Source organism: Trichosurus vulpecula, chromosome 1 (assembly GCF_011100635.1).
Source record: "Trichosurus vulpecula isolate mTriVul1 chromosome 1, mTriVul1.pri, whole genome shotgun sequence".
NCBI classification, from domain to species: domain Eukaryota; kingdom Metazoa; phylum Chordata; class Mammalia; order Diprotodontia; family Phalangeridae; genus Trichosurus; species Trichosurus vulpecula.
Genome location: NC_050573.1, coordinates 557,202,515 through 557,210,678, shown reverse-complemented (window position 1 = coordinate 557,210,678; position 8,164 = coordinate 557,202,515). Strand labels below are relative to the sequence as shown.

At 45.0% G+C, this 8,164-nt stretch overlaps 2 pseudogenes; one reads left to right on the top strand and one right to left on the bottom strand.

Moving 5' to 3' along the window:
• The first annotated feature begins 1,058 nt into the window (after window positions 1–1,058).
• LOC118841768 lies at window positions 1,059–2,141 on the top strand (annotated as a pseudogene).
• A 958-nt stretch (window positions 2,142–3,099) lies between these two features.
• On the bottom strand, window positions 3,100–4,473 carry LOC118841762 (annotated as a pseudogene).
• Window positions 4,474–8,164: the final 3,691 nt, after the last annotated feature.

Below are 8,164 nucleotides of genomic sequence, written 5' to 3'. Positions count from 1 at the left end.
CACAAATCAGCAGGCAGGGCTTCTAACTGTCTGTCCATAGCAATACACACACTATTACCAGAGAGAGAAACACCAACATCTAGGTTTTCAAAGCTGGGGGCGCTCCTTAATGGCTACCCAGAGTCTCGTCTGGCCAAGTCACAGGAACACTCTTCCAATGAGGGAGCCCCCAAAGCAAAATGCTAACCTCAGAGTATATACACACTTCTTTAGGGTCAGAGGACATTATAATCATGTGACTCAAACTCATGTGACTTAGGCTTTCTTGTGACTTAAGCAGGTCATCAAAGACTCTTGATTCAATTAAAGACTATTGATTCAAACAAAGGCAAGACTCAAAGGCACTTTAGTGTTGAGAACTAGAACTCCAAAAGAAAAAAGAGCAAAACAAAAAGTCCCACTTTGCTTGCCATTACAAGGGGAAGGAAAATATCTCTGAGAGACCCTTGGTCATTAATTATTGTCCTTATTCCCACAGCAAAACACCCTCATTAGAGTCAGGTATGGTAATATAGGAACTGGTTATAGTCTCTTTGAAAGGAAAAGCTATGGGGTGGGGATAGTACAGAATGCCTGGGTGTGTTATGCCAAGAAGGAGGATGTCACACAACAGACTTCCTTCCTTCTATTTCCAGTGTCTTTCTCCTAGAATTTGCTATGACAAAGACCCCCAATCCCCACTATCTATAATGCTAACACCTGTGGATTCTAGAGTTATGATAGGTTGGGGCAAGGCTGAACAGTTTGAAAAGCCAGAGTACTTTATGTTTTATTCTTGAATCAGCAGAGTAGGCATATGAAATTTTCAGTGCTATGTGTAAGGAAAATAATTTTGTTAGTTGTTTGGAACCTTCTAGAAGGTATGCTCTGTTGGCACAGTCTTCAAAAAAATCCAGTTACCTCACAATACACTACAACAAGCATTTAGAATCTCACAATAAAACATGCATTTTGCCCGAGGAGGGGCTAGGCTGCTCTCAGTGCTCCATGTGGACTTCAGGCTACAGTGCTCCGGCTGAGCAGGGCAGGGCATTGGCTGGGGGGTAGGGGTGTACACCATGGCAGAGTTGCAGCAGCTGTGGGTGCAGGAGGCAGTGGACACCATGGTGAAAGGGCTGGAGGGGGAGAATATCCGCAAGATGCAGGGTACCATGTTCCGGTGCAGTGCCAGCTGCTGTGAAGATATACAGGCCTCCATGCAGCAGGTTCATCAGTGCATTGAATGCTGCCATGCTCCAGGCACAGGCCCTTGTGACCAGCGAACTGAAGAAATTCCAGGACTACCTGACTCAATGCACCATGCACTGCAATGACAAAGCCAAAGACTTGATGGATGCTGGGAGCAAGGAGCAGCAGGTGAAGAGGCTGCTGGAGTCCTGCGTGACTAAATGTGCGATGACCACATGCACCTCATCCCCACCACAACCAAGAAGATGAAGGATTCCCTGGCATTTATTGAAAACAGAGTCATTGTCAGTAGTCATCTGGGGTGGGAGAATGGGGCTACTTATAAAAATGTATGGAACTCTTTACTTTTCAGTGAAAATGTAAGAATGAAGAAATTGAGGCTGATAGCAAGTTTAAGAATACCTTTATGGGGATTTCACACCTGCCTCCGGACTCTATTGGTTCTATTATATGTTTTATCCCATAGGTGAAGAAATGGAAGAAACTGGTGCTCAGATATGCATTGGAAATGCAGTGAAAATGACCCCTATTTTAATCTGTTAGAGCCCTTAACAGCTTCCAGCTGTTCCTAGAAGCTGGAATAACCCTTTGGGTTTATAGGTATAAGCAGTTGTCCTCCTCAGCCTACCTCCCATCTGGTACGAATCCGTGAGGCAGCCATCCACTTCTGTTTGGTGCCAACTTCACAGCCACCTGATTGAACCATTTCCCACAGATCAGAAAGCAGCAGCCATGCGTTCACTACCGAATGGAAAAGAGAAACACAGTTGTGCTTTGCTCCCCAGTACGAGAAGTGGCATTCAGAGGGGAGTCTGGGGAAAGAGGGTTACTTGGACTACAGCACTGAGCAGCTCTCAGGTGACCTTTCCTTTGATGAAGACAGCGCTCACACCGGCTTTCAGCTGGGACACCAAGCAAGATCAGAAAAGGGAAATCTCCCACCAGGCATGTGAAGCTCAGGGTCCATCACACTGGCCTTTCTAGGACTGCTGTTCAGGTTACTTTTTCTTGTCCTTCTGGAAGGTACTACAGGGGCAACACTTCAGTTAAAGTGGTTTTTTTTTTAAGGCTTAAAATCTGTTTTTAATAATAATGTTGCTGCTGCATTCCTGTCTCATTTCTCAAATAAACTCCAGACTGTGAGAGGGCCCAATATCACCTAAAGCAGGGAAAGCTGTACAGCACAGCTCCAGGAAGACAGGCAAGCTTTAGAGCTCTAGGTATGGCCAAGAGAGCACCAGCACCAGCACCAGCACCCAGGAGCCCCAGCCCCTGCCTCCAAGCTCCCACTTGGACCAACAAGAAAGGGTGTTAACAATGACACACCAGCACCTCCCAGAGGGAGGCAAAGCCCCTCCATTCTGGGCTGCCCTTCCAACCCCCATCCAAGAAACAGAAGATCGAAACAAAAACAAAACCGATCACAGAAACCCAAAAGCAGATAACAAAACCTTCCTCTCAGGACATAAAAGGAATGCTGGGTTGGGAAGAGGAAAGAGGTCTTTTACTGGTATTGTTGCTTGAACTTCCTGGACACACCTGAGGTCCTAACCAGAGGAAACAGAGTTAAGGATTGTGTCTAAGTTACTGAGGGAGCAGTGAGGGGAGAAAGGTGGAATGGTCAGGGGAAACAGAGACAGAGCCGGGTCTGCTTGTGCCATGGCCTCCCTCCACCCACTCTGTAGCCTTCGCATTAAAGTTTTAGGAGTACGCCACATAGAACTGCTTCACTAAATGCCCCTCCCTCACCCTTCTCTGTCCTCAGCAAATTTCCTATCTAGAATAGTTCAAGGGGGGAGGCCTAACTAGTAGGAGGAGCGGAGTCCCAACAGCCCTCTAGGGTCGAATCCTGGCTAGTCCAAAAAGGGTCCTTGTCTGCAGGGTCAGGGGAAACTCCACACTGTGACTCTATTAGCATCTGCAATGTTTGTTTGGGCCAAACGTCCCTCCAGGAGTTCCTTGGTGGAATGAGGGAGGGTTACCACCCATTGCCCCAAGTCCTTCCATTGTACCATCCTGGCCAAAGTGGTCACTGAGCAATGGGGTCATTCCCATGGTTCCATCTGGCATCATTGCACCAGGCCCTGGAGCACTTGGAGCACCAGCTGGCCCATTAGCACCTCCCAGGGATCTTCTGTTGTTTATGCCCATAGCACCTCCTATACCCATCTGGCCCATCCACATCTGCTCTCTCACATCAGGGAAGTTTTCTTTGAAGCCCTCCTGTTGCTGTCGCATCATTTCTTCCTGCTGCTGCCTCATCTCCTCCTGCCTGAGCTCCATTGCTTGCGTTTCTGCACTTCCTGGTTATGCAGCTCCTCCATCCTTCGAAGCTCTTCCTGATATCTCATCAGATCCTTCCTCATCACATGACCTGGCGCTCATGGTGAGCAGCCTCCATCTCCATCTCCATTTCCATTTTCTCTCGGGCTTCCTTGATATTTCCATCTACTTGGTCCTGCTGCTGCTTCTCCATCTCCATCAGTGCCTTCCAGCACGTGGCATACTCATATTCAAAGGAGCCAGACTGGGCAAATCGAGGTGGCTGCTCTGGTTCCTTGTGAAATGGTTGGTTCTTGATGACCAACTTCTTCATCATCTAGCTGGTCCATCAGCTCCACAGTCACTGGCCTAGAAAATGTGGTCAGAAGAAAGGACCCTTCACTGCATCTGTCCAGAGCTTTCCGGGCAGCTGGCTTCCCTAAGAATTCCACAGTGCCTTTCCCTGAAGGCCTCCCTCGATCATCCACGATCACTACAGTCCTCTCCACCTGGCCAAAGACAGAGAAAGCCTCCTCCCACAGTTCATTGGACATGAACTGAGGCAGGTTCCTAAGTGTCAGGAATGAGCTACGGCAGGCAAAGCGCACTCTCGACTGCTTTCCACATAAGGGCATGTTGTCCAGCTCCACTTTAGCAATCTCAGCTAGGGTGCGGGTTTCCAGGCAGATGAAACCACAGCCTTTGTCCTTGCGAATGAACACCTTGCCTGCCTTTCCATATTTCTCAAACAATTTCCTCATCTCCTCTTTGGTGATGTCAGGAGGGAGATTACCCACAAAGAGGCAGCTGCACTGGGTGAAAGTCTTCTCCCCTGGCTTCGGAAAATTCTTCAGATCAGGTCAGGTCTTCATTCTGACTGTTGGCCTGCTGCCCATTTGCAGATATTGGTGGTGGCAGTGGCTGCTGCTGTTGGTGTTGGTGTTGGTGCTGGTGCTGGTGCTGATGCTGCTTCCTTGGAGTATGGTTCTATTCGTCCAGGCTAAAACCTTTGTTGCTCTGCATTTTTACATGCTGATGTCAAGCTGTCTTTCCCCCAGTAGCGGTAGTGGTCCGCTGCCCCTAGCCTCAAGAAAAGAGCCAGTGAAAGTGTTTTTTGAGACTAACATGAAACAGTTTTGAGTTAAGGTCAAAGAAAACCTCTCTTTGCTTGCAGAACAATCTTAAGTCTCTTGCTTAATGGACTGGTAGATGACTGGTTTGGTGGAAAGTTAAGTTTTCCCCAAAACAGAAAAAGATGTGATACCTGACTCTGGACCTGCTCATTTGCCCTTTTCAACAGAAAGAACTTGTTGAGAGGACCCTCTTAGCACAGGAAAGGGTAGGAAGATGACTTAAACTTCTAAGCAGGTTGCAAGGGAGAGTTTTTTTCTACCCCAGAGTACAGGAAGCAGCTAGCACCAATTATCTAGTTATCAATGTTGGTTTAAATTTTGAGGACCATGTTAGTACCAGGCATTGTATTGGAAAAGATCTTATTCTCTTTATACCAACTTCTTACTGAATGCAATTAACATAGCTTTCCTGTTTGGTGTTTCAAGGCTATGTCATATTTTCCTGGTGGCTTGATGAAAAAAAGTTTGATTTTTTTTTACTCCCCCCCCCCAAAAAAGAAAAAATTGACTTATTTAGATGACTGATACCAAGAGTAATAAATGAGGGGTAGGGAAGTGATAGAATCCTAAAGGCTTTTATTAAGGGCCTGAAAAGAGAAACATATCAACTCATAATTGAGCAATAATATTTGGCCTATATGATGTTATGTTACCAGCACCAAAAATATGGCTACAGTAGGACAAGTGTGTTGCCTTGTGGTGTTAAATGTCCATCACTTAGGTGGCATTGTGAGGCAGATACTCTTACATCTGGGCTGATGTTATCTCCCTTGGGTATCTTGAGCTGAGAATTACTATACATCTGTCCCAGGCTATTACATTGTTGAATACTCCATTTTAGAGGGAAGCATCACAATCGAGCTCCAAGGCCCTGGCCATGTTCTTTTGGATTGTTTTTAACACTATTACTACTTGAGAGGCAGCTAGGTGACAGTGCAGAGTGCTGGCTTTGGAGTCAGGAAGCCCTGGTTTTGAATCCTCCCACTTACTAGCTATGTAACTGCGTCATTTAGCCACTCTCAAGCTCAGTTCCGTCATCTGTGAAACAGGCTTGATAATATCAGCTGTGTCACAGGATTGTTGTGGGATAACATGAGATCACGTATATAAAGCACTTTGTACTTCTTAAAGTGTTATAGGAATTATTATTTTTCTTCAATTTTCTTCTCATTCAAAAATAAAAGTCCTCCCTTGTAGCATAGAATTACAGTCATACAAATGACAAATGTAGACCAATCTCTACACAGGGGCCCTGGCTGAGAATGTACGTCTCACATCGCACTTCCACTCCATAACCTCCTTACCAAGAGGTCGCAGACATCGGTCTTTTGGATGCATGATTGGTGATTATCTTGACCATGTTCTTAAATCTTTCAGTTGTTGTACTTTCTGTAGCTGTGAATATGGCATAAATTGTTCTATTGGTTCTATTCACTTCATTTTGTATCCGTCCATAGAAAAGTCTTTCCAGGTTTTTCTGAAATCTGCCTTCTCAGCATTTCTTATAGCACAATAGTATTCTATTACATTCATATACTACAGCTTATTCAACCATTCCGCCATGGATGGACATCTCCTCAATTTTCAATTGTTGGCCACCACAAAAACAGCTGCTATAAGTATTTTTGAACATGTCAGAGTTTTCCCCATTTTTATGACCTTTTGGGGATACAGAAGTAATATTGCTGGATCAAAAGGTATGCACAGGTATAGCTCTTTGGGCATGGTTCCAAATTGCTCTCCATCAATTGGATCAATCAGTTAGATCGATTCACAACTCCACTAAGAATGCATTAGTATTCCAATTTTGCCACCATTCTCCACCACTTATCATTTTCCTGTTTTGTCATATTAGCCAATCTGATAGGTGTGATGTGGTACCTCAGACTTGTTTTAATTTGCATTTCTCAAATCAATAGTGATTTAGAACATTTTTTCATATGACTATAGATATCTTTAATTTCTTCATCTGAAAACTGCCTGTTGATATCCTTTGATAATTTATTTATCAATTGGGGAATGACCTGTATTCTTATAAATTTGGCTCAGTTCTCTATATATTTTGGGAATGAGGCCTTTATCAGAGACACTAGTTGTAAAAATTCTTTCCCAGTTTTCTGCTTCCCTCCTAATCTTGGTTGCGCAGGCTTTGTGCAAAAACTTTTTAATTTAATGTAATCAAAATTATCTATGTTGCATTTCATAATGTTCTCTATTTCTTGTTTGGTCATAAATTCTTCTGTTCTCCATAAGTCTGACAGGCAAACCATTCCTTGGTCTCCTAATTTGTTTATAGTATCAGCCTTTATATCTAAATTGTGCACTCATTTTGACTTTAATTTGGTATATGGTGTAAGATGTTGGCCTATGCCTAGTATCTGCCATAGTCTTTTCCAGTTTTCCTAGCAATTTTTATCAAGTAGTGAATTCTTATCCCAGAAGCTGGAGTCTTTGGATTTATCAAAAAGTAGTCATTGACTACTGTGTCTTGTGTACCTAACCTATTCCACTGATCTACCACTCTATTGCTTAGTCAGTACCAAGTAGTTTTGATGATTGCTGCTTTATAACACTATTTAAGGGGGGCAGAGCCAAGATGGCAGAGTAAAAGCAGGGACTTGCTTGAGCTCTCCCCAAAATCCCTCCAAACACCTGTAAAAAATGACTCTAAACAAATTCTAGAGCTGCAGAACCCACGAAATGACAGAGTGAAACAAGTCTCCAGCCCAAGACAGCCTGGATAATTGCTGGGAAAGGTCTATTGCACCATGCTGGGAGTGAAGCACAGTCCAGTGTGGGCTGGGCTGGCACAGACCAGGGCAGAACAGACTGGGCAAGGCATGCCTCAGGGCACTGAATCACTGAGATGTGGAGGTTTCCAGACTTCTCAATCTACAAATGCCAAAGACAACTTAGCAGGTCAGTGGGAAAACTGTTGGACCTGGGTGAGAGAGGGCAGTGTTCCAGCCTGAACCTCGGGGCTGCTTCCAGAGCTCCAGGACCAAAGACAGTGGGGGAATCAAGTGGCTGATCAGAGCAGGAAAGCAGGGATCTCTTTGCTGGCACTGAGGCATGATTTTCTTGCTTGCTGTGCTTGGATCTGGGTCAAAGCCCTGGGTGGTGATCCTGGGATGAGAAGGAGTGCTAGTGTGGCAGAACTTGTGGTGGTTGTGGAGAGGAGTCCTCCTAGCACTTACAAGGCAGAAAAGAGTGCTTGAGGTCACGCATCGACCAGAGCACAGGCCAGTAGAGGAGTAAACACCTCTCCTTGGATCATACCACCTCAGAAGAACTGAAAATTGACAGGTGCCTAGAAGTAGCTCTGAAAACAGCAGCACAAAACCCCTGAAGCTGGGGACAGGGCACTCTCCACTCTGGAAGCAGTCATACCATGACAAAGAGCTCAAAAGTCAGGTAATTGCCTGGGAAAGTGAGCAGACAGTGCAAAAAACTCAGACTATAGAATCTTACTTTGGTGACAAAGAAGTTCAAAACGTACAGCCAGAAGAAGACAACAAACTCAAAGATCTTACATCAAAAGCCTCCAAGAAACATATGAATTGGACGCAGGCCATGGAAGA